Here is a 27810-nt window from a genome sequence, read left to right as displayed (position 1 = left end):
AGACCCTGAAAGCCCATTTATAAAGGTAAACCCTGGATGATCCCTGAAGTGAAAGACTGGGCTTTTTCACAGTGCAGGAGAGACTATACATTATTTACTCTCTGACTGCAACACTGAAGGAGATAATGCAATGTTTCAAGCATCCAAAACAAATAGCCTCCCTCTGCTGGAAAGGCTTTTGTTGTGTGTTTTGATCATGTCTGTTTCCATCCATCCTGACATGTACAAAAGTATGTCTCCTTAAGGTTTCTATAGCCCTATACTGTAAGAATTATTCTGAGGTGAATTGAAATTGATAACCATTTTTTTAAACAATAACACATACTTAATAAAAATGTATGTAAGTTGTTGAAATTTTTGTTAATTACATTTTACCAAAACAGTTCAGAATAAATCAATCGCAATATGTTGCTTAAAATAATTGAGTTGAATCCCCCCCCACTCCCCCATTTTGCCCTCAAAACAGACTCAATTCATCGAGGCATGGATTCTACAAGGTGTCGAAAGCGTTCCATAGGGTTTCTGGCCCATGTTGACTCCAATGATTCCCACAGTTGTGTCAAGTTGGCTGGATGTACTTTGGCACTTAAATCTTTTGTCTTGCCCAGTCACCCTCTGAATGGCACACATACACAGTCCATGTCTCATTTGTCTCAAGGCTTCCATGCCTCCTCTCCATCTACACTGATTGAAGTGGATTTAACAAGTGACATCAGTAAGGGATCATAACTTTCACCTGGATTCACCTGGTCAGTCTATGTCATAGAAAGAGCAGGTGTTCTTAATGTTTTGTATACTCAGTGTAATGTTCTACCGAAATATCTCTACTGGTTTTCACTGTAAAATCTGGACAATGGATTGCATACATCTCATTCTTTAAAGGAGTTTTGAAATACGTTAAATACTTGTCTTTGCTTTTAAAATACCTTCAAAAGTAATTTAAATCAAGAATGTACCTTTCGAGTTGCTTTTTGGAGGACAAAGGTACTGCTTAAATGGATGTGCATTCTAGAAAAAGGAACAAAGCTGTGTGTGTGTGTGTGTGTGTGTGTGTGTGTGTGTGTGTGTGTGTGTGTGTGTGTGTGTGTGTGTGTGTGTGTGTGTGTGTGTGTGTTTGTGTGTGTGTGTAGTCAACCATTAGCCCCCTCCATCTGGCTGTGTCACTAAGTCGCCTGTACCACCATAGAAAGCCACAGGGCCCATCCGAGGTAACTGAGAACTCTGGGATAGGTATAAGCAACGCCCAGTCACTCAGTGGTGGGATAGAGATGTGTTAAACACACACAAATGTACACGCCCACACACAGACAGTCACACACGTGCGTGAAACATGTGTGTAGTTTGACGCGGCTTTAGCTCCAGATAGATGTGTAAATGTGCAGACTCAAAAGGAGTAGGATGCAGAGAGTAGGATGTAAGAAAGAAAGAAAAGAACCTGCCTGCCACAAACGGCCAGAAGACAGGCATGCGAGAAAGGAGGGAGGTAGGGAGGCAGGGAGGAAGGCAGGCAATAAGGGAGGGAGGCAGGTAGGCAGGGAGGGAGGGTGACAGGCAGGCAGGCAGGCAGGGAGTGCCCTTAAGGTGCTCTGTGCAAGCAAGTAGGTGTGCCCTTTGAACTCTGCTCTGTTCTTTCTTCCGTTTGGGTTTTGTTGTTCGAGGCAAGGAGAGACGCAAAGTTGAATGCAGTGGGGCCCCATCCACTGAAAACCAGTTGTGTATTAGTATCTACAGTATATATTTTAGTGCTCTCCAAATACCTGCACAAAACATAAAGTACCTTGTAATATACACTGCTGTGCTTATCCCCAAAATGTCAACTGCTGGACAGCAATGTATCAAGATGATAGAAACTGTATTTATCCTGAATCATTTTTACACTATTTAAAGCAATAACCAGCCGTATCTCTGTTGAAACTCCAGTAGCCCCAGCCGCTGTAGCAACATGGTATATACTTTCATAATGCCCCATAAAGGCTACCAGAGTCTCCATGCTTGTCAGCAGCCTCTATAGTTGCGAGAAACGTGATAGCATAATACCTTGTTGGAGGGAGTGTCTGGTGAGGGAGTGGTGGTGGTGGTGGTGGGGGGGGGGTTGTACAGAGGATCTGAACCCAGGTTGGGGTGAGTGTAAGGGGGATCTGATAAGGCGTTCCCCAGCTCCATCGCCCCATCGCCCTATGAGAGAATAATACGCGTCTGGGAGACACTCCCAGGCCTTGTGTCCCCAGCACAAAACCTGGCTGTCTTATCCACTTCTAAGAACATAATGTAAGGCAATACATGTGAGAAGGCCAGGGGAACAATGCGTGGAAAGTGCAGTGTGATATGAGGTAGACTCATGTCAGGAGCCATTGTTGTGGCCCTTTGTTGCTGTCGAGTACCTTGGGAACTTTGAACTCAGAGTCCTCTTCATCTGCAGGCCTGGAGTTTGTATGTGGTGAAATGTATGCAAAATCTATAGTAGAAAGTTCACTCTTAGAAAAAAGGTTCCAAAAGGGTTTAGGTGGGCCTTCGTGCTTCAGCAAACAAAAGACAGTAGGGGTGTTCAACAACAATGGCAAAAATCACGAGAAGGGCTTAACAAGAAAAACTTCAATGTAGACTAATTCAAGGTAGAAAGGAGTTGGAGCACACAAAAAAGCAAAGATTTATTTATTTTAGGGTTATTCTGCAGTCCCCACAGGATAACCCTTTTTGGATCTGTGGAAAGGGTTCTACCTGGAACCCAAAATAGTTCTAGCTGGAACCATAAAGAGTTAGTCACAGGGTTCTCCTATGGGGACGGCTGAAGAACCATTTTAGGTTCTAGATGGTACATTCTTAGAAAAAAAGGTGCTATTCCTCATGTTTTTGACAGTAGCTACAGTATGTGTGTTTGTTGTGCTGTACTTGTAAGTAATATGTTTGGATGAACAGTTGGTTTGAAAAAATATATAAACTCTATTGTAACATACAGTGGCTTGCGAAAGTATTCACCCCCTTGGCATTTTTCCTATTTTGTTGCCTTACAACCTGGAATTAATATGGATTTTTGGGGAGTTTGTATCATTTGATTTACACAACATGCCTACCACTTTGAAGATGCAAAATATTTTTTATTGTAAAACAAAAATAAGACAAAAAATGAACATTTGAGCATGCATAACTATTCACCCCCCCAAAGTCAATACTTTGTAGAGCCACCTTTTGCAGCAATTACAGCTGCAAGTCTCTTGGGGTACAATATGTCTCTATAAGCTTGGCACATCTAGCCACTGGAATTTTTGCCCATTCTTCAAGGCAAAACTGATCCAGCTCCTTCAAATTGGATGGGTTCCGCTGGTGTACAGCAATCTTGAGATCTGGGCTTTGACTAGACTATTCCAAGAGATTTAAATGTTTCCCCTTAAACCACTCAAGTGTTGCTTCAGCAGTATGCTTAGGGTCATTGTCCTGCTCAAGGGTGAACCTCCGTCCCAGTCTCAAATCTCTTGAAGACTGAAACAGGTTTCCTTCAAGAATTTCCCTGAATTTAGCACCATCCTTCAATCCTGACCAGTTTCCCAGTCCCTGTCGATGAAAAACATACCCACAGCATGATGCTGCCACCACCATGCTTCACTGTGGAGATGGTGTTATCGGGGTGATGAGAGGTGTTGGGTTTGCGCCAGACATAGTGTTTTCCTTGATGGCCAAAAAGCTCAATTTTAGTCTCATCTAACCAGAGTACCTTCTTCCATATGTTTGGGGAGTCTCCCACGTGTCGTTTGGTGAACACCAAATGTGTTTGCTTATTTGTTCTTTAAGCAATGGCTTTTTTCTGCCCACTCTTCCGTAAAGCCCAGCTCTGTGGAGTATACGGCTTAAAGTGGTCCTATGGACAGATACTCCAATCTCCGCTGTGGGGCTTTGCAGCTCCTTCAGGGTTATCTTTGGTCTCTTTGTTGCCTCTTTGATTAATGCCCTCCTTGCCTGGTCCGTGAGTTTTTGTGGGCAGCCCTCTTTTGGCAGGTTTGTTGTGGTGCCATTTTTGAATAATAGATTTAATGGTGCTCTGTGGGATGTTCATAGTGTCTGATATTTTTTGTATAACCCAACCCTGATCTGTACTTCTCCACAACTTTGTCCCTGACCTGTTTGGAGCGCTCCTTGGTGTTCATGGTGCCGCGTGCTTGGTGGTGCCGCTTGCTTAGTGGTGTTGCAGACTCTGGTGCCTTTCAGAACAGGTGTATATATACACTGAGATCATGTGACACTTAGATTGCACACAGGTGGACTTTATTTAACTAATTATGTGACTTCTGGAGGTAATTGGTTGTACATATCTTATTTAGGGGCTTCATAGCAAAGGGGGTGAATACACATGCACGCACCACTTTTCTGTATTAAATTATTTTTATTATTTTTGAAACAAGTAATTTTTTTCACTTCACCAATTTGGACTATTTTGTGTATGTCCATTACATGAAATCCAAATAAAAATCTATTTAAATTACAGGTTGTAATGAAACAAAATAGGAAAAACGACAAGGGGGATGAATACTTTTGCAAGGCACTGAAAACACATAGCTGTCCATTGGATAACAAAAGGAAAATACTATTCATTGCCTGGGGTATGAAAGTAATGCCCCTCCAAGTTCAAAGTTCCAAGTTCACCCAAGACACAAGAGTTTAACATGAAGAGAATGATCACTTGGACAGAGATTACATTGTTAAACTAATCGTGTGTGTTTGTCTTGTCTAGGTGGAGCATCTATTTGGGTGACTATCTACAGCTGTCTGTCGTGGAGAGAGAGGCATGGACTGTCATCTCCATCTGATCATCAACAACAGTCAAGATACAGTATGCTGATGAAGAAGGATACAGCAAACGACTATTTCTTATCAGCATGCATAGTCAGCACCCAGTCATTTCTGTATCATTGTGATTTAAATATCAGTTGCAAAACTGTTTACCTTCTACTGGGCTGTAAAAGTACAACATCATTTATTCTGAATTGTAAAAGTCTGTATTACTGTACTGGATTTCAAGTGAATCTGTCCTTAGAATTGAGTATAAGTGAACCCAAATGGAACCCACAGTGCACTTGCTCTTCATCTGAAATATGAATTGATTGAAACAGTACATCAAATCACTGTATTTTCTCAATAAATGGAATAAAGTATATTCAATAATATTTTTGAGAAGTATTAATTTTCCCCCACATGATTTCTGTCTACAGCAAGCCTTGTCTGTAAAGCCTTTGACATAATTAGGTCCTCTGTGGGATCAAAGGAGAACGGTTACTGACATGGCTGTATTTGTTTCTGATGGACCCTGACAATGTTGAGAAACATACAGTTTGCATACAGTACAAAGACCGTATGTATTCCTACATTGTCAATGTGTTAGCATATGTCAAATTAGACACAACCGTAAAATCTAAAATGGATAAGATACTAGCTATGCTCATTACCCAAAGCACCTTGTCAACCAGAGAAAACTTTGTAAGATAGCCACATGTCAGGTTAGTGTTTGAATCTTCTACGTTTCTCCTACATACCACACATGTGACATGGAATACTAAAGGCAAATAGATTTAATTACATTTTAAAATGAACGGATTCGCGTACAAAGCATACAATTAAATGACATACAAGGCATAAGCTTAAGGCAACACTGGCATTAACAAAGCATGCATAATCTAGGTGTCATCAGAGAGCGAGAAGTCATGGCTTGAAAGGCCATGAGGAGGAAAGGAGGGAGAGAAGTGGTAGTAGTACGAATAAGTACGACAAATATATGCATTCACTACTGTAAGTCACTCTGGATACACCTCTTCTCTCTCCCATTAAACATTTCCCCTTCTCCCTCTTTCTCCTTCCTCACCCTCTCCCTCCTTTTCATTTCCCTTATCAACTCTCTCTCTCCCCCTCCCCTCTTTTCACTCTCTTTCAGATGGCAGATCAGAGTCTAGGCTTCCGTTCGCCCTGTCATCACATTTTTCACGCAGCCCCATCCCTTAATTGGGTCTGTATCATCATATCATGTAGAGTACCTGGACGCTGCAGGAGATGAAAGATGGCTTCGATCTTTCCCTTACACACACACACACACACACACACACACACACACACACACACACACACACACACACACACACACACACACACACACACACTAGTGTGTGTACCAGTGGAGGCTGGTGGGAGGAGCTATAGGAGGACAGGCTCATTGTAATGGCTGGAATCAATGGAACGGCGTCAAATATGTGGTTTCCATATGGTTTGATCTGTCTGATACCGTTCCATTGATTCCATTCCAGCTATTACAATGAGCCTGTCCTCCTTTAGCTCCTCCCACCAGCCTCCACCGGTGTGTACTAACCAAGCTAGAGTGGAGCTGCGATAAACTGTCGTTATGTCCCACATTTTATTAACAAATTCAAACAGTACAATTTTTTTTTAAAAGGTCCTATGTTCTGTATTTCAGTCAGACAATCCAACCTGTCTCTTGCAGTCACGTTGTGCTTACGAAAAAAAAAATATATATATATATCATAAGGGTGTGGTACTGGTGATCTATAACACTTCTCCAATTGTTGTTGAGATCTGATATTTGGCGCAGCACAAGATGAGACGTAGGCCAATGTCATAGGCCTTTCGTCAACCAATCACACACTCAAATCCTAAATTCCAGCTAAATGTCTAACTACTTACAAAAAGTGTGCTTCTGACGAAGAGCGAGCTACAAAAGTAAGTAAATAGCCGTGGTAGAGTGAAAGATATTGTAAAACTTGTGAAGCTCTCAATGTTCATTAGTTTCTCATTCAACATACTGTATATACTGCCACTTCATTCAATCCTGTTTCAAAAGTCTCCCTTCCTAACAGTTTTACGTTCCCTGAGACCCACCAGAAATGTTTACATGGCCACATATTCACAGATTTTCATAAAACAGCCACACATGTAGTCTCTCTTTTCTGCATTGCAAAATGTATTTTTATTGTATTAATATTATTTTTCTATTAGTTTTACGGTATTGAAAATCATACCAACGTAAACCAATGAAATATATTTCGAAATCCCCCGGTATACGGAATAAATGGTTTATTTAAATGTTATTTCATTGAACCTTTATTTAACATATATCGCCCAAGCCTACAATGTTGCAACACAGGCAAAAAATATACTACATTACATAGGTACACTCTTAGAGTAAATGGTTCCAAAATAGTTATTTGGCTGTCCCCATAGGAGAACACTTTTTGGTTCCAGATAGAACCCTTTTTGGTATCAGGTACAACCATTTTGGGGTCCATGTAGAACCCTCTGTGGAAAGGGTTGTACATGGAACCCAAAAGGGTTCTACCTGGTTCTCCTATGGGGACAGCCAAATAACCCCCTTTAGGTTCTAGATGGCACCTTTTTTCTATGACTGTACGCAGGGACTGGCAACTCCAGTCCTCGGGGGCCTGAATGGTGTCACACTTTTTCCCCATCCCTAGCAAACACAGCTGATTAAACTAATTGAATTATAAACTGAAGATCATGATTAGTTGATTATTGGAGTCAGGTGTGTTAGCTGGGGCTTGGGCAAAAATGTGACACCACTCAGGCCCCCGAGGACTGGAGTTGCCCATCCCTGGTGTAAAAAGTGAGGAACGTGGCCACACTGAAAATGAAACTACACTACCCATAACACCTTGGCAGTGGGCACACAAGGGTTCCTCCCGCAGTACACAACACATTCCCTCAGATTTAAATATACTTTATGTATATGAATATTATGTGTGTTTTGTCCGTGACCAACTTTTTCAAATATTTGACCCAGACATGTGTCATGACTTTTACTATTACCAATATAAAGATAGAACAGAGAATACAAATTGTAACCTCCCATCAATCTCAACTCAGGACCTCGAAGCCAGCTCCACTGCTTGTTTTCATTGTTCCCCTCTAATCGGGGACTGATTTAGACCGTGGGGGCAATTCAATTTCAGTTAGAATAGAAAACCCGCAGGCTTCGGGCCTCGTAGGGTAAGAGTTGAATACCCCTGCGTGGACTACTCTATAGTTGACGAGAATATAATTTGATTATTCATCAGAAATGGTTTAGCGTAAACATTCAGATTAAGTATTTCTTGTCATATGTAATCCAGCATTAGCAATAAAAAATGGATGCCAGGGATCAAATTCTATAAGACTGATTGTTTGACGAATGTCTATTGAAATCCAATGAAGACTGATGCAACATTTGAAGTCATGGATGACGGGGTAAACCGTTCTTCCTGGAATCGTAATGCTGGGCTCTACATTTTTCAGCACAATTGAATTGAGCCAGGAGCATTTGGGAACCACAAAAAGCTCTGCCGGCCTTGTTCTGGAGTCACTTAGGATTGATCCCCAGTAAACAGTGAAGAATTTCACTGTTGACACGTCATTTGAAGGAAAAATGTTCAGGAGAGTTTCTTTTGACCTTGGTCGGGCAGGCGAGGAGTATCTAACTTCTAAACTCCATTATGTCTGAGAGAGGCTTTTTTCCTCTCTTTTTTTAAAGTCACAGTATTTCACTTTTATCTGCAGTTAACAGGACTTTGTTATCTTATTTGGTTTTGTGAGAACACTCCCAAGTACCATCCACCTCATGATCCCAATGTGTGGCCAGATATTAAACACAATTCTTTAAGTTTGGAAACTTCTCTGCAAGAAAAATTACATATGACTGTATGTACTGTAGTGTTTTCCACACAATTCTCCCCCAGGAGAAAGAGAAGTAAAGCAAGGCTGCTAGGAGAAACTTATTTTTGTATTTTTTTAAATATTTAACCTTTATTTAACTAGGCAGAAGAGGAGAAACTGTAGGGAGAGGTAATGTGAAGTAGCATGCATGTAGAACGGTAGAGAGGTAAACAGACATACTGTATTATCTAACAGGCAGTATGATGCATATGACAGAACAGAACATTGGAACGTATATGCCCTGCTCTATTTATACATTTCAGACCCTCACTCAAACCCTCCACCCCAACCCTGCCCATCTTCCGAAAGCATCTGAAACTCTACATCTTCTAAGAGTACCCCCCCCCCCCAAAATATATAATTCCTAAACCCCACCCCCGCATTCTGGCACTGACTCTGCTGATAACTACTTTATTGAGGAAAAGTGTACTTACTATGCCTGTGATGTGATTGTCCCACCCAGCTATCTTAAGATGAATGCACTAACTGTATGTCGCTCTGGGTAAGAGTGTCTGCTAAATTACTAAAGTGTAAATTAATTGTATTGAATACTTTGTACTGAAACTAGATTTAATTAAAAAAATATATATATATCTTTACTACCATTTAATGTCCTCTTCTTGTCCTCTTGTATTTGCTCAGTGTCTCTGAAATGCAGGTATGAGTGGACAGTGGACAGCCTGTAGGACATGGCCAGCCCAGACACCAGACCTCTCTGTCTTCACAGGGAATCACATCTCATGTTATCACACTGACATGACATACTGAGACTGCTCAGGTGGAGCTGGACAAGATATTCTCAAACACATTCGGTGTGTGTGTGTGAGAGAGAATGTGTGTGTTTAAACTGGTGGATAGTGATTGATTATGAAGTGTAGAATCTTGACGGAGTGTCCGGGTATCCCATGAGGCACGAGACCACAGGGCCGAAACAGACGAACATCCTCTCACTCTACCTTTTTTCTTTCGTCCTCCATCTCTGCCCCCTCTCTCATTCTCTCTGTCCCTCTGCCTGTTCCTCTCAATCTACGTACCTGCCTCTCTACTGTTGCTTCTCCCCCTTGCTTAGATGTTTTTATTGATATACAACATTACTATTTATGGCTGTCAAAATGAGCTGCCGTCTAGCGGGTGCGGAATCCTTATGTGAGTCAATAATAGACAGTCTGCCTCTGATTTGATCTCAGTAAATTCACAGACGCTATATTTTCACTCTTGAGATATGGGCCCATGTCAAACTCTGCGAAGACAGATAAATTAGAACGGTCTCTAATAATGTAACAGTGCTTTCAATAGCCATGAATAGCATAGCCGTACACCAGGGGTGTCAAACTCATTCCATGGAGAGACTAGTGTCTGCAGTTTTTTGGTTTTTCCTTTCAATGAAACTCTAGACAACCAGGTGTGGGGAGTTCCTTACTAATTAGTGACCTTAATTCATAAATCGAGTACAAGGGTGGAGCGCAAACCCGCAGACACTCAGCCCTCTGTGGAATGAGTTTGACACGTGCCGTACCCTATCCATGTTTATGATACGCCACAATGACAGTTAGTGTCCAGAACCAAAGAGGAAGTGTTTATTGTAAATGTGCAATGAGGGGAAAGTATGGTAGTAATAACAATGGTAAAAATATGATGCACCAAATAGAATAAGGCCCATCTTCTCATTAGTCAATCGTGTTATTCCCTTTTCTCTCCTTATCACCTGCACTGTAAAAATAGAAAGTCTCAAAACACCATGATTGTGTAATCAAACCACGAAAAGTAGATATGGTGTTTGGAGCGTGTTTAATGTAAGAGTTTCAATGCACATAATGTGTTTTACGACATAAATGAAGTACTCCCAAGTACACCCAAAGTGGTTCTTCAACCTTAACATGGGTGTTTTTAAGAGTTGTGAAAACACTTTTTGAAGGTTTCAGTGCATGTAAAGGTAGCATCAAAACACAAAAACGGTGTTTCTCATACAATCAATGGTTTATAAATGCAAATATTTTTTGCCTACACTCATTTATGATAAGGGCCTATGGATAATATTTTGGGGGAATTCCACCTTTTTTTTTATTTAAAAAGATTAGAAAACAGGAGGGGCAGTAAGATGGTACATTTCGTTTTGAATTTTACCCACTCAACCACTGGTAAGAAATTATTCTTGGGTGAATTGCAATTTACAACAAAAAAATATATATATATACTTAATAAAAATGTATGCAAGTCATGCAAAACCTGTGGACACGTCACCCCTCTCTCCACCGAAGACCGGGGTTAAATTCCCCGCTCCAATCCTTCAATCTGTTTCTCCCACCTATCAATCAACATGTCTTGCCACATGACTCAGATTTTAGAGGACTGTGGTTAATTAAAAAATCTTTTGACTTTTTGATTATTTCACACAATGTTGCATACATGTTTGTATAAAGAGAAGCATATTTCAACATTAGTATTAAGCTTGTTGTGCCATGAGATGTAATGGATCATATTGAACGGATATAAAACCGTTAAGGTTTCGTCTTCTTCGCATTGGTGGCAGCTCAGTTTGGTGTTACAAAGCACAACATTTTAACAGTGTGGAGAAAAACACCTGAGATCATCATAGCTGTTTCCAATGAGTAAAGGAGATACAGTATTCTATACTCAACGAGAGCCAGTAACACATCCTCACAGAAATTCTATGGAATCCAGCAAAATATGCACCCCTCTCTATTATTATCAGAAGTCCACAGGCAGCCGTACTAAGCACGTCTCTTTACTACATCAGCTGGGAACCAGAGGACTCTTCTCTACTACTTGAAGACTGCATCAATGGCAGAAAATGCAGAAAATGTAACTGGCCAACATTTTCATTTTCTATAGCTTGGTTTGGAGGTCATGGAAACGATGGTGCCTGACTGACAGCTAACGGTACAGATGGGAAAGTAAAACAATTAAAATAAACATGTCTAAAGCTAATGATAATGGAACATGACACACACACACATTAACATACACATACCAGCGCACGCACGCACACACACACACACCTATCCAGCTACAAAAGGGCCCGTCATTATTGTCCAGTCTCTGTCCCAGTCCTTCATACACAGAGTCAAGGGAGGGCCTGAGTCATCCTCAATTACTGTAGTATTTATAGACGCTAGAGTCAAGAGCAGGCCCTGGGTTTCTCCTCTACACACAGTAAGTCAAACTCAGCAGTCCGGGGTCCAGTGACTCACCATCTACACTGAACACGCCAGCCCGGCGATGACATCCCCAGGATGAGACGAACACACAGTTACTGCCCGGAGAGATGACATCACTCTCGGCCAGGCTGAAATAGGGCCTGCGCTTACAGTATGTGTCATGTCAGAGGAGACAGCAATGAGGCTGCCTCATCTGGAGAAGAATAGGAAAAGGGTCCAGCCCAACCAATCAAGGAGGTGCTGCCGTAGCATGGTTGACGTGATTTCCCTCTGATCAAGGACTCTGAACACACAGGGTTGCCGATGAAGAGTCATTCAGATTAAGAACTGTAGAAATGTTATAATAATGGTCAAAATATCCTGGGTTGTATTTTCATACTATTAGTCACACAACAATAAAGGTGAAAATATTTACTCAGTTGATACATTTGTTTGACAATTGGTATCTACATCTACTTCTATTTACCAAAGTCACATTCTCATCCAAATTGCTTACATGACATTGTACGGCACGCAATCCAATATGAAAACTTACATTTTGTGCGCGACAATTTTCACAAACGACTTCTGCTACTATTGTCACTGCCATTTGTCCGCAGCCAAGTTAAGGTGTGTGTGTTGATTTAGACAAGGATGAATGGCTGTTCACGTTCAAGTTTGGAGGACAGACAGAGAACCAGTTCACACCAGCACTCCTCCCATCACCCCTCCTCACCACACACACACACATAGGCTCTCAGGTCTCCATGTTGTTGATGTTTGAACATTTCAATTCAGGGGGCTAGAAGGCCTGCAGCTGCCCGTCTCGCCTGGCTGAATAGGGGGGGCTTTTCTTGGGCAGGAGTGCGAGGGGCCTGTGAATGCTTTCCCGATGAGAGATGAGGCATATTGAAAACTATATTAAATTACCCTGATTAACAATTTAGCAAGGAACAGGCGAGCCGTGGGGGCACTCTATGGGGAGGCCTGGGGGCTATTCATCGCCACAGCACCAGGGTCGAAAGGTGCCCCAAGTTCACAGGCTCTGGCGCTTTGTTATGCTAACGCTCAATCCAAAATCAGCTGCCTGCTCCATGGCCAGACACAAACACTTCCCTGAGAACTTTCAGGGAGTTGTCATTCCACTGCGTGCCTTTCTCCCCACTCCTCTCCCCTGCCCAAATACTGGGGACCTTTTTTTATGGATGTGTGCATTCATGTGTTTGTGTGTGTGTGTGTGTGTGTGTGTGTGTGTGTGTGTGTGTGTGTGTGTGTGTGTGTGTGTGTGTGTGTGTGTGTGTGTGTGTGTGTGTGTGTGTGTGTGTGTGTGTGTGTGTGTATTTGCTAAAATAATGAGCAAATGCATCAAATTATCACTATTTGATCATCTTACAACTGGAGCAAAATGGCCTAATAATAATAACAATAATAATGTTGTTTGTTAATATATTATTAAAAATATACTTTTATCCCTGCTTGGTGAGTCTGTGCATCAAGATGTATGTAAGCCTATTAGCGCATGTTTCAATCGGCATCAGCTCATTTAATGTCAAAGTTTTTGACAGACGCTTTCATGAATTGGCCATTTGATTTTAAAGTATAAGCCTACAGAACAGTGATTTTTCACATTCGTTTCCAAAAGCGTATCACTACAGATGAGCATTTGGAGTCTACTTTTCGATTCGTTTATACAGTCAGATCGACTGCAATGCACCCTATTATTCTCCACAAATGATTGCCATCTATACCTCAAAACTAATTTCAACAAGGCATGATGAAATGTCCCAAATTATATGAGCAACAAAGCACAAGAATTGACATCAATAATGAATATAAACACTGGAAATCTACATGTAATTATTGTTCCAGATTGATTTGGACTGGCATTGACTGAAGAAAAATTAAATGCTTTATGGGGTGGGAAGGGAGGGGAAAGAGGGTATTAATATACAATTAAGTATTTCATTTTCGTTGTTAGGTAGATAGATATTACTTACCTTTATAAAATGGAAATATCCAGTGAATATTCAATAATTTAATTCAAAGTAGGAAAAATCTAATTTGCAAATAACAAGAATCAAAACAAACATGTACCAAACCTGTCGAGTATCAATAATGTTTTGTTCTTTTGTACCATTATTGTGTGATGTCTCCGGGGAGAGGTGATCAATAGCGGTTAACAAGCAGGGGTTGATAAGGTAACATATGTGAGGTCAAATGATGGTAAAACACCCTTAACCCCAAGGTCAAAGTCTTGTACAGAAACATATATTGTTATTCTCTTACAATTGACTTCTCAATAAACTGCTGGTGCTTCTCAAATCATTTTTGTATTAGGCTGCAATAACCTATCAAATGCAAATGTGTTAATTAAATGTATTAAAATACATACAAAAAGATTGCATAATTCTATATCTACATAAAACATTTTTTTATTTTATTGCCAATATTATAAGCCTAATACAAAACGGTGCTTCTTTCACATTGAAATTATAAAAAAGGTATCTTGATAAAATAGGCACAACAACAAAAAATATAACCTAGCCTTCTTTAAAGCAGCCTCTAAGTTAAATTTATAATTGACATTAAACTAATTCATTTGACTGGCAAGACACTTGACAAACACACACGTCACGTCTCACAAGCAATCAGTACCAAGTTAATTTAGTGACAGGTATTATCCTACATTCATTATTCACACAATTCATGGTTTACTGTATTTGAATAGGACTACTTGTACATATTAGACATATATGGACACTGTACATACATATTGTCTATATTCATAAAAACAACACAGAGGATATACTATTACATTGAAATACAAAAGTATGCAGACATATACAAAATATCCTATTAATTGGTAACTGGGTGGGTTTGTAAGTTCCATCCAGTGAGGCCAGAGACCTTGGTGAGAAGGATGCTGGGCCCCTCTCGCTGTGCTGTGGTTGTGAAGAGCTAAAGCATGAAGAAAATCCTACAAATGATCAATACAAATGAGCGTCCAGAACCTGGGGAACACTGCGACCGGGCGCTCCCAGGCCTCACCTTAAAATCCTGTTGTCTTACACCAGCCTACAGCCACTCCACATTATCCCAGAGAGTCTGCTCTATCCAAGGATTAAGTCTGCAATCACTTCAACGTCTCTATACTCTGACTGCCGCCTGAGAAAATAAGGATACTTCTAATTCCACTGGCGTAATTACCTGATTAAAATAAGTGTTTCTCTCTCTCTCTCCCTCCCTCCATCCCCTCCTTACTCACGCTGAGCTGCTTCAAGAATGTTAGAAAAGCATTCCAGGTGAAGCTGGTTGATAGAATACCAAGAGTGTGCAAAGCTGTCATCAAGGCAAAGGGTGGCTACTTTGAAGAATTTCAAATATATAATATGTGTTGATAGATCTGGGGAAGGTCTCCAAAACATCTATGCAGCATTGAAGGTCTTAAAGGAAGAAGTTTGGAACCGCCAAGACTCTTCATAGATCTGGCCACCCGAACAAACTGAGCAATCGGGAGAGAAGGGCCTTGTTCAGGGAGGTGAGCAAGAACCCGATGGTCACTCTGACAGAGCTCCAGAGTTCCTCTGTAGAGATGGGAGAACCTTCCAGAAGGACAATCATCTCTGCAGCACTCCACCAATCAGGCCTTTATGGTGGTGTGGCCAGTTGGAAGCCATTCCTCAGTAAAAGGAACATGACAGCCCGCTTGGAGTTTTCCAAAAGGCACCTAACGAACTCAGACCATGAAAAACAAGATTATCTGGTCTGATGAAACCTAGATTGAACTCTGGCACCATCCATCCCTACGGTGAAGCATGGTGGTGGCAGCATCATCCAGTGGGGATGTTTTTCAGCGGCAGGGACTGGTAGGGACTGGGAGACTAGTCAGGATCGAGGGAAAGATGAACGGAGCAAAGTACAGAGAGATCCTTGATGGAAACCTTCTCCAGAGCGCTCAGGACCGCAGACTGGAGCGAAGGTTCTCCTTCCAACAGGACAACAACCCTAAGCACACAGCCAAGACAACGCAGGAGTGATCTCGGGACAAGTCTCTGAATGTCCTCAAGTGGCCCAGCCAGACATGAACCCGATCTAATATCTCTGGAGAGACCTGAAAATAACTGTGCAGTGACAATCCCCATCCAACCTGACAGAACTTGAGAGGATCTGCAGAGAAGAAAGTGAGAAACTCCCCAAATACAGGTGTGCCAAGCTTGTAGCGTCATACCCAAGAAGACTCAAGGCTTTGTCATTATGGGGTATTGTGTGTAGATTGATGAGGGAGAAAACGATTTAATCAATTTTAGAATAAGGCTGTAATGTAACAAAATCTGGCAAAAAGTCAAGGGGTCTGAATACTTTCCAAATTCCCTATATATAGTGCCTTCAGAAAGTATTCACACACCTTGACTTTTTCCGTATTTTGTTGTTACACCTTCAAATTAAAATGGATTAAATGTAGATGTTGTGTCACTGGACTACACACAATACCCCATAATGTCAAAGTAGAATTATGTTTTTAGTAATTTTAATTAAACAAATTAATTAAAAATGAAAAGTTAAAATGTTTTGAGTCTAAGCATTCATCCCCTTTGTTATGACAAGCCTAAATTAGTTCAAGAGTAAAAATGTCATAATAAGTTGCATAGACTAGTGTTTAACATGATTTTTGAATGACTACCTCATCTCTGTACCCCACACTTACAATTATCTGTAAGGCCCCTCAGTCAAGCAGTGAATTTCAAACACAGATTCAACCACAAAGACCAGGGAGGTTTTCCAATGCCTCGCAAAGAAGGGCACCTATTGGTAGATAAAACATTTTGAAAAAGCATATCCCTTTGAACATGGTGAAGTTATTAATTACACTTTGGATGGTGTATGAATACACCCAGTCACTACAAAGATACAAGCATCCTTCCTAACTCAGTTGCTGGACAGGAAAGAAACCGCTCAGAGATTTCACCATGAGGCTAACGGTGACCAGTGACGATTTTAGCATGTAAATCTTGGTGGTACAAAAAAAAAGAAACGTTTTGGATGCATGCCAGCAAAGTCATTACACAACACAACTAAACACTAAACAATACATTCATTGGACTATAACGGTGACAAACAGTGCTCCCAAACTGTAGGGCCCACATAAAGCTGTCCCAACAGCAGAGTCCCAACAGCAGTCCCAACACCTTACCACTGCTACACCTGGCTATTAGCGGAGCCTTGTCTGGCAGCAAAACAGTTAATTCAGCCTCATTTACTGCCCTTTAAAAAAACATATCTGATAATGGCTGACTTGCTTATACATATATGGTTTCCACTGACAATTGAGATGTACAAACTATGGCATAAGGGGACGACGAGCGGATAAGAGGCAATCCGTAATTTCGATTAAGACATTAATGAGCAAACTAGATCGGACTATTTGTTCAGCACTTATGAAATGTACAGCGACAGATTTGAGAACATGGGCCGTTCTTACAGTATTCTCCCTGTACACTTAGTCAGAACCGTAATATAAATAAAGGGGGCATATAAGCATGAAATTAAACTCTTACAATATTCAATAATTGCATTTCTCTAAAACAGGCTATAGGCTATATGTGCACCACCAAGTCAGAACTGTAGGTGAAATTAAGAGGGGAAAAGGGACCAAATTATTAGGGTGAGGCCAGGGGCGAAAATCTGATATCAACCTTGGAGGGGACAATTACATGAAATTTTCTCAGGAGCAATTCCTGAGGGGGACACCAAAAGTAGTGCTGTAACACAGCCTACGCTGTAATATTTTAAATGTATATTGAAGGACCATAATCACTACTACTGGATAATTGTTAGGTACAGTAGTTAACTGAAGGGTTGTCCCAACTTGTTTAAATCATTATAATACTACTAATAATAGTTATAGCAGTGTTCCTTATCAGTCACATGCACATTTGTGGCCTGCTGGAGGTCATTTTACAGGGCTCTGGCAGTGCTCTTCCTGCTCAAAGGCGGAGGTAGCGGTCCTGCTGCTGGGTTGTTGCCCTCCTACGGCCTCCTCCACGTCTCCTGATGTACTGGCCTGTCTCCTGGTAGCGCCTCCATGCTCTGGTTACTACGCTGACAGACACAGCAAACCTTCTTGCCACAGCTCGCATTGATGTGCCATCCTGGATGAGCTGCACTACCTGAGCCACTTGTATGGGTTGTAGACTCCGTCTCATGCTACCACTAGAGGGAGAGCACCGCCAGCATTCAAAAGTGACCAAAACATCAGCCAGGAAGCATAGGAACTGAGAAGTGGTCTGTGGTCACCACCTGCAGAATCACTCCTTTATTGGGGGTGTCTTGCTAATTGCCTATAATTTCCACCTTTTGTCTATTCCATTTGCACAACAGCATGTGAAATTTATTGTCAATCAGTGTTGCTTCCTAAGTGGACAGTTTGATTTCACAGAAGTGTGATTGACTTGGAGTTACATTGTGTTGTTTAAGTGTTCCCTTTATTTTTTTGAGCAGTGTATATTTAAGACAATGGTATAAGAGAGTGTAGTTCTGTTCAGTTTGGACTTCAGTTTATCGCTAACCTTATCACAGGGACTTTGAAGCACTACAGCTGCATGCTAATCTTGGAATAAACTGACGATAGCAAATATTCCATCTTTGACGACGCCACATAAATGGAATAGGTACTAGCTAGCTTGATAGTTAATGTTTGCTTTAGTTTGCGCGCTAGCTCTGCAAATTCAGCTAGTGTGTGAACCCTGCAACATTAAAAAAATATATACATTGCTATGGCGCGATTGACTGGATTACCTCACGTCAGTTACGTACATTGAGTGCCTTTCGGACAGTAGATACGAACCCTCTATTACCTTGCAAGCTAAAGAACTGGCAGTGGATCAAATCATTGTGAGGAAAAGGGCGGGGGGGTCGCAATCTTGTGAAACTTAAAAACGCGCTATTAAGTGTCTATAATCAGCACAAGTGCTTTCATTGCGTATTATTAATATTATTGAAATTACATAGTTATGTTTACAGTGATATATTGGGGGGGACAAATCATATTTTTCCCAGGATGGGGGGGTCGTGTCCCCCCCGTCCCCCCGGTGAGGCACATGGGCTACTAACAGCTTACTACACAACATACACTTAGTATTACTTTCTTAGCTACAGTATACATATCTTCCTGGAATATTACATAATTTATGCAGCAGCATACAATATATTTTTGGACTCATCTTGTTGTGCTGTGCTCACTTGAACAGGAAGGTGTTGTGGCAGTACTTCGTAGGCAAATTTTGTCATCAAACTTTCTCATTCTCTGTATTCATGGTGCTTTCAGACAACTGGGAACTCTGAAAAAAAACAAGGTCGAATCATGATGACGTCAGTGATCTTCAGGTCAAAGCTCTAGAAAGAGGCCCGAGTTCCTGACTTACAATCCGAGTTGAATGAAGTTCAAAACGTATTTTCCCAGTCTGCGCTTGTTTTTTCCTGAGTTCCCAGTTGTCTTGAACTCACTAATGTCAGATTTCCCAGTTCCTGAGTTTCCAGTTGTTTTGAACACAGCAGAAGTCATGCTGGATTGACAGCATGGCCAATGTTTAATGTTTATCCTTTTAAGCTTGGAAAAGAAACCCTTAAACCCATACTTGGACCACACATCCACTCCACTGAATAGCAGGCTAGTGACTGCTTTGCAATGCTTGCAGTTTGCCACTTATTCCTTTCAAACCACTCATTGTTGAATTTGCGATTTCCAAATGGTTGTGTAATGTGTAAGTCCAATGGCCGATGAGCACCGATTGACACACCCTGATCTGTTTCACCTGTCTTTGTGATTGTCTCCACCCTCCTCCAGGTGTCGCTCATCTTTCCCATTATCCCCTGTGTATTTATACCTGTGTTCTCTTTTTGTCTATTGCCAGTTCATCTTGTTTGTCAAGTCAACCAGCGGTTGTGTCTCAGCTCCTGCTGTTCCCAGTCTCTTTTTCTCGCCCTCCTGGTTTTGCCCCTTGCCTGTCCTGACTCTGAGCCCGCCTGCCTGACCACTCTGCCTGCCCCTGACTTGTAACGTTGCCCCACCTCTGGTTTACTGACCCCTGCCTGCCTTGACCTGTCTATTGCCTGCCCCTGTTGGATTATTAAACCATTGTTAATTCGACGTTGTCTGCATCTGGGTCTTACCTTCGTTTCTGATACTGATACGTTTTATCTATAATTTCTCTTAATTATTTATCTTCATATGACAAGGATGAAAGAGGATTAGCCAGTAGATTGTCAACTTGATTCATGATGATGACTGCTAGCTAAGATTTTGAAAGTATGATGTTTCCATGATCAGTCCAATCACAGCTACTGTACATATAACGTGATTTGACCTAATTTTATCTGTGGCCAATGACATTGAGTCTTATTGGATGGGCACTTCTAATGTAACTCTATGGCAGCACCCAAGGGCCTTGAATTTTCGAGCTCTACCCTTAGATTTGGCAGTGATTTAGTGTCCCCATGAGTGACACAACGCTGAGCCAATCAAGGCGCAACTAGAGAACATTACAAACCCCTTCGCTCTGTATTTTCCACTGGCTGCCCCACCACCCGAGTGGCGTAGCGGTGTAAGGCACTGCATCTCAGCGCTTGAGGCGTCACTACAGACACACTGTTTTGAATCCAGGCTGTATCACAACCGACCGTGAGTGGGAGTCCCATAGGGGGGAGCACAATTGGCCCAGCGTCGTCTGGGTTTGGCCATTGTAGGCCGTCATTGTAAAAAATTATTTGTTCTTTAACTGACTTGCCTAGTTAAATAAAGGTTAAATTAAAAAAAACAACGAAAAACACAGAAAGCACTGAGCTAGGCTGAAACACCTGCATTTTAGAGCTACAAAAGGAGACCAAGATTGTATGCGGCTTTATTAACTCAATGTTATTTATAAAAAATGTACATTGTTTGCAAACTGATATGTGACACGTATCAATGCCAAAATAACATGCAAATCAGGCAACCCAAAACGTTTTTTTTTATTGTTTAGGCTAAAAAAGGTGGAGCTTAAAACTGTTGGAGCTCGGCTTGCTCTGCCTCACTTGCCCTGAATGACGGGTCTCCACTGATGGTGACTTTAAAACAGTTACAGAGTTTAATGGCTGTCATAGGAGAAAACTGAAGTTGGACCAACAACATTGTAGTTACTCCACAATACATATCCTAAATGAGAGAGTGAAAATAAGGAAGCCTGTACAGAACAAAACTATTCCAAAACATGCATCCTGTTTGCAATAAGGCACTAAAGTAAGGCAAAGAAATGAACATTTGTCCTGAATATAAAGTGTTATGTTTGGGGCAAATCCAACACAACACATCACTGAGTACCACTCTTCATATTTTCACACATGGTGGTGTCTGTGTCACGTTATGGGTATGCTTTTCATCGGCAAGGATAAAAATAAACTTAATAGACCTAAGCACAGGCAAAATCCTAGAGGAAAACCTCACTCAGTCTGCTTCCCAACAGACACAGGGAGACAAATTCACCTTCCAGCAGGACAATAACCTAAAACACAGTTGTCTTGTTTACCAAGACAACATTGAATGATCCTGAGTGGCTTAGTTACAGTTTTGATTTAAATCGGCATGAAAATCTATGGCAAGACTTGAAAATGGCTGTCTAGCAATGATTCACAACCAACTTGACAGAGCTTGAAGAATTTTTAAAAGAATAATCTGCAAATATTGCACAATTGAAGTGAGCAAAGCTTTTAGAGACGTACCCAGAAAGACTCACAGCTAGCCATAATCGCTGCCAAAGGTGATTCTAACATGTATTGACTCAGGGGTGTGAATACTTATGTCAATTAGATATTTCTGTATTTCATTTTCAATAAAATTCTAAAAACATGTTTTCACTTTGTCATTAAGGGGTATTGTGTGTAGATGGGAGAGAAATTAAATATATTTCATCAATTTTGAATTCAGGCTGTAACAACAAAATGTGGAATAAGTGAAAGGATATGAGTACTTTCTGAAGGAACTGTATACAGAAAACATATATATTTCCTGAAATAGGAAACTATATAGCCAACTGAATAGTGGATGTGTGGTGGAACAGTGTATATTTGAGGGAAAAGCTTGTACTGTAAAAACACTGGGATTATTTTAGCACGGGGTCCAAGGAAGGGCATTGAAAGGTTCAAGTTGCCGGGTTGTATCATGCAGAGTTAGCATCAGATGGTGAGGAGCTAAAGTCAGTGGTTTACATATTGACATATTCAATAGCAGAGGCAGAGAATATTAAAATAACCCAAATGTTTCATTTGCTATAGCTCCAGAAAATTTCACAAATCATTTGTGAGGAAAAATGAAGTATGTAATATTCAAAACAATGGCCATTCCCTCCAAGCAATGACAGTGGATTTAGAATACAGGTAAATGTTGCACAAGAAAGTCATGAAATAGAGGGGTCTGTATATCAGCTCCCTAGTATGTCCAGTAGGCCTACTGGCATTCAGGTATGGTAGAGATTATGGAGGTCAGGTTGAATACAGCACAGCAAAAACCCAGCCTGTCACACAAGAATACGATTCAGAAGCATGTATTGATGATCCTTATAAAATACAGCTCGAGTAGACGTTTACATGTGCAGCTTCTACCAAATAGTCAAACAGAACCGTTTGTATGCTGCATTGCTATGGCGAAAACAAATGTATGCTCCAAAGCTACATTATTCTATTTAAGTGGAAAGCTCTTGGTTTGCATTAAGGAATACAATACATAAATTATTCAGTAGTATTTTCATTTGCATTTTCATTTGCATTCTTGGAGATTAGAGCGAATGAGGAAGGAGGCACTACACCAAAGAGACTTCAAAATGGCTCTGCGAACCATTTCAGTGTCTGGGTTGACTGGGCTTCTTGTTCCATTTCCTTCCTCACCGAGGCAGTATACTGCTGAGATTAGTAGCATGCATTTCAAACTGTTGAATGACTAGTAAAAGAAGGAAATTATCTATAATGCTCACCAGCTCCCAAATACCAAAAAGCTCTGTCATTAAAAGTGAAGTGTGACATTACGCAATGAGTGTGTTTGATTGACTATGCGGAGGTTTTACTGTAATATTTCTATCAGCTTTATTTATCTTGCAGGGCTCATGAGCGGGAACTCAGAAGAGCAGGAGACACTGAGGAGATGTCACATGGATTAAACCAGGAACGAGTTTGAAACTCAGCAGTACGCACTGGATGCCGACGATAATGTTTCATCTAAAAATAAAACTAGACTTGAGATCTGGGCTGTGTTAAGAACAGAACTCCTCTGTTCCACAGAGAATACAGTCCATGTTCTAGCAATGACAGAGCTGCTGACTGTATGGGGGCTTACAGCATGGACGCAATATAATACAGAGCATTGCTTTTCATTACGAATTTAAAATGTTATTGTCACTAAGTCACAGTATACTGTCAGAAAAGTATCACAAATACGTACGTATAGAACTTGTGGTGTATGCATGTGACCTTATTTCCACAATTAATTGCATTCTCTGCTGACTTTAGATTACAACACATTAAGCTCAATTCAGGCCTGAGGTGTGATTTCTTAACAAGGGAAATGAGTGACGTTGCAGATTGAGAAACACACTCCTGTGTGTGTGTGTGTGTGTGTGTGTGTGTGTGTGTGTGTGTGTGTGTGTGTGTGTGTGTGTGTGTGTGTGTGTGTGTGTGTGTGTGTGTGTGTGTGTGTGTGTGTGTGTGTGTGTGTGTGTGTGTGTGTGTGTGTGTGTGTGTGTGTGTGTGTGTGTGTGTGTGTGTGTGTGTGTGTGTGTGTGTGTGTGAGGGCTGCAGTTATGCATAATGGGGGTAGGGATCCCTGCAATAAGAGAGGAGGGCTCTGGACTGGCGAATGAACAAATGCGCATCTGCAAATACATACACACTCGCGCACGCCCTAAAGCTGGCTGCCCACACCCATGCAGATGCACATTCACACTCCCAACACTTCCCCCAATCTCCCACCCTTTGATATCAATGGTAAGTATACATGACACAAGTCATGTTGAGACTGAGAGTAGGCCTGCTATGAATCACTGCAGATATTTAGATTGCTTTTAGAATAGGAAGTTAAGAAACAATGTAGACTTGTTGATAACTCAATACGCATTGACTGTAGGCTACAGCGTATCAATCCATAATTTTGCAACACTATGCCAGATTGTTTAGGCGGTCTTGTACTAGGCTGTATACTGTCTTCCCTTACTGTTAGGGCAACATATCTACAAAATAAATTATCTAGACTGTTGGAATAATACAGTATTGTAATTATGTTGCTTCTTAAGTCCTAAACATGAGCCATATGTTTCCATTTATTCATTATGGAAAGGATACGAGTAGGCCCTTCAAATTGAAATCTGGACCTTGATGCCAGTAACACTGCTTTTTTTATTCTTGCCCTCTAATCAGGGAACAGAAGACCAGCAGTACTTTGGACCTCCAGGGTAAGATTTGAGTACCCCGGCAGTAGGCCATCTCTTGAACATTGTGCAGCATACAAAATCTAATTGGCCATAGGCTATTTCCCTATTTACACTGTTGATGAAGGCCTTTTCAATGTAAAATGTATTATGATTCAGAAATACACAAACATAATTTATCCTACTGCGAATGGACATTTAAACTGATGTACTATATAGGGAGGGGCATTCAACCTGTCTAACTGTTTATGGACCAATTAGCATCTATCAGTCACACCCAAAGGACAATGTCAACCCTTTTCACCATAGCTATACACAACTCAAAAAGTCGTGAAGGGTAAACACAATGTGGATTGGACAATGTAGTGATTCCTATGTTGACGATGTAAAGAATATTTGCTGGTCTGTGGTGTGTAATGAGCAGCCATACGCTGCACTTGACACATTTATGAAATTGGTTACTCCAGTTAATAATAAGCATGCACCCATTAAGAAAATGACTGTAAAAATGGTGAAATCCTCTTGGATTGATGAGGAATTAAACAGTTGTAAATTGAGAGGGATGAGAGGGATGAGGCAAAAGGAATGGCAAATAAATCTGGCAACACAACCGATTGGCAAATGTACTGCAAATTTAACTAAATAAAAATAAGTTGAAGAAACTATACTATGAAACAAAGAAAAATTATATAAAGAATGATAGTAAAAAGCTTTGGAGCACCTTAAATTAAATCTTGGTCAAAAAGGCAAACTCAGCTCCATCATTTATTGAATCAGATGGCTCATTCATCACAAAACCCACTGATATTGCCAAATACTTTAACAAATTCATTGCCAAGATTAGCTGGCATGACATGCTAGCAAAAAAAGGCCAACACTACACATCCAAGGAATACAGTACATGACAAAATTATGAAAGACAAGCATGTGAAAACACTATTGTTGTCTATTAACAAGCCATAGGGGTCTGACAACTTTACTCCAACTTCCGGGATGCCTACAAGGCCACCCTCCGCCCTCCATTCGGCAAATGTGATCACGACTCCATTTTGATCCTCCCTTCCTATAAGCAGAAACTCAAACAGGAAGTACCCATGCTAAGGACTATTCCTGGTCTGACCAATCGGAATCCAACCTTCAAGATTGTTTTGATCACGCGGCCTGGGATATGTAGCTTCAGACAGAAACATAGACGTATACACTGATACGGTGACTGAGTTTATCAGGAAGTGTATAGGAGATGTGCCCACTGTGACTATTAAAACCTACACTAACCAGAAACCGTGGATAGATGCAGCATTCACGCAAAACTGAAAGCGTGAACCATCGCATTTAACCATGGCAAGGTGACTGGGAATATGGCCGAATACAAACAGTGTAGTTATCTTCTTATGGCTGGGGGCAGTATTGAGTAGCTTGGATGAATAAGGTGCCCAGAGTAAACTGCCTGCTACTCAGGCCCAGAAGCTAAGATATGCATATTATTAGTAGATTTGGATAGAAAACACTCTGAAGTTACCAAAACTATTTCAATGATGTCTGTGAGTATAACAGAACTCATATGGCAGGCAAAAACCTGAGAAGAAATCCAACCAGGAAGTGTAAAAACTGAGGTCTGTAGTTTTCAAATATTTGCCAATCGAATACACAGTGTCTATGGGGTCATATTGCACTTCCTAAGGCTTCCACAAGATGTCAACAGTCTTTAGAACCTTGTTTTAGGCTTCTATTGTGAAGGAGGAGCGAATAAGAGCTGATTAAGTAAGAGGTCTGGCAAAATGCCATGAGCTCAGTCAGGCGAGCGCCCGTGAGAGGTAGCTGCGTTCCTTTTCCTTTCTAAAGACAAAGGAATTCTCCGGTTGAAACATTATTGAAGATTTATGTTAAAAACATCCTAAAGATTGATTCTATACATTGTTTGACATGTTTCTACGAACTGTAATGGAACTTTTTGACTTTTCGTCTGGCCTGCACCTCGTGAATTTGGATTTGTGAACTAAACGCACAAACAAAAAGAATGTATTTGGACATAAATTATGGACTTTATCGAACAAAACAAACATTTATTGTGGAACTGGGATTCCTGGGAGTGCAATCTGATGAAGATCATCAAAGGTAAGTGAATATTTATAATGCTATTTCGGACTTCTGTTGACTCCACAACATGGCGGGTATCTGTATTGCTTGTTTTGGTCTTTGAGCGCTGTACTCAGATTATTGCATGGTGTGCTTTTTCCGTAAAGCTTTTTTGAAATCTGACACTGCGGTTGCAATAAGGAGAAGTTTATCTAAAGTTCCATGCATAACACTTGTATCTTTTATCAATATTTATTATGAGTATTTAGGTAAATTGATGTGGCTCTCTGCAAAATAACCTGATGTTTTGGAAGCAAAACATTACTGAACATAACGCGCCAATGTAAACTGAGATTTTTGGATATAAATATGAACTTTATCGAACAAAACATACATGTATTGTGTAACATGAAGTCCTATGAGTGTCATCTGATGAAGATCATCAAAGGTTAGTGATTCATTTTATCTCTATTTCTGCTTTTTGTGACTCCTCTCTTTGGATGAAAAAATGGCTGTGTTTTTCTGTGACTAGGTGCTGACCTAACATAATCGCATGGTATGCTTTCGTCGTAAAGCCTTTTTGAAAACGGACACTGTGGTGGGATTAACAACAAGTTTATCTTTAAAATGGTGTATAATACTTGTATGTTTGAGGAAATTTAATTATGAGTTTTCTATTGTTTGAATTTGGCGCCCTGCACTTTCACTGGCTGTTGTCATATCGAACCCTTTGCGGGATTTCAGCCGTAAGAAGTTATTCCCTCCGTAAGGCAATCAAACATACAAAACGTTAGTATAGAAACAAAGTGGAGTCGCAATTCAATGGCTCGGACACGAGACAGATATAGCAGGGTCTACAGACATTCCTGGACTACAAAGGGAAAACCAGCCATGTCGCAGGCCCCGACGTCTTGCTTCCAGACAAGCTAAACACCTTTTTCGCCCACTTTGAGGATAACACAGTGCCACCGACGCGGCCCTCTATCAAGGACTGTAGGCTCTCCTTCTCTGTGGCCGACATAAGTAAGACATTTAAGCGTGTTAACCCTCGCAAGGCTGCCAGCCCAGACGGCATCCCTAGCCTCGTCATCAGAGCATGCGCAGACCTGCTGGCTGGAGTGTTTACGGACATATTCAATCTGTCCCTATCCCAGTCTGTTGTCCCCACATGCTTCAAGATGTCCACCATTGTTCTTGCACCCAAGAAAGCAAAGGTAACTGAACTAAATGACTATCGCCCCGTAGCACTCACTTCTGTCATCATGAAGTGCTTTGAGAGACTAGTCAAGGATCACATCACCTCTACCTTACATGACACCCTAGTCCCACTTCAATTTTCTTACCGCCCCAATAGATCCACAGACAATAAATCGCCATTACACTGCACACTGCCCTATCCCATGTGGACAAGAGGAAAACCTATGTAAGAA

The sequence above is a fragment of the Salvelinus namaycush genome, chromosome 18, assembly GCF_016432855.1.
Source record: "Salvelinus namaycush isolate Seneca chromosome 18, SaNama_1.0, whole genome shotgun sequence".
NCBI lineage: Eukaryota > Metazoa > Chordata > Actinopteri > Salmoniformes > Salmonidae > Salvelinus > Salvelinus namaycush.
Note: the sequence above shows the minus strand (reverse complement) of the source record.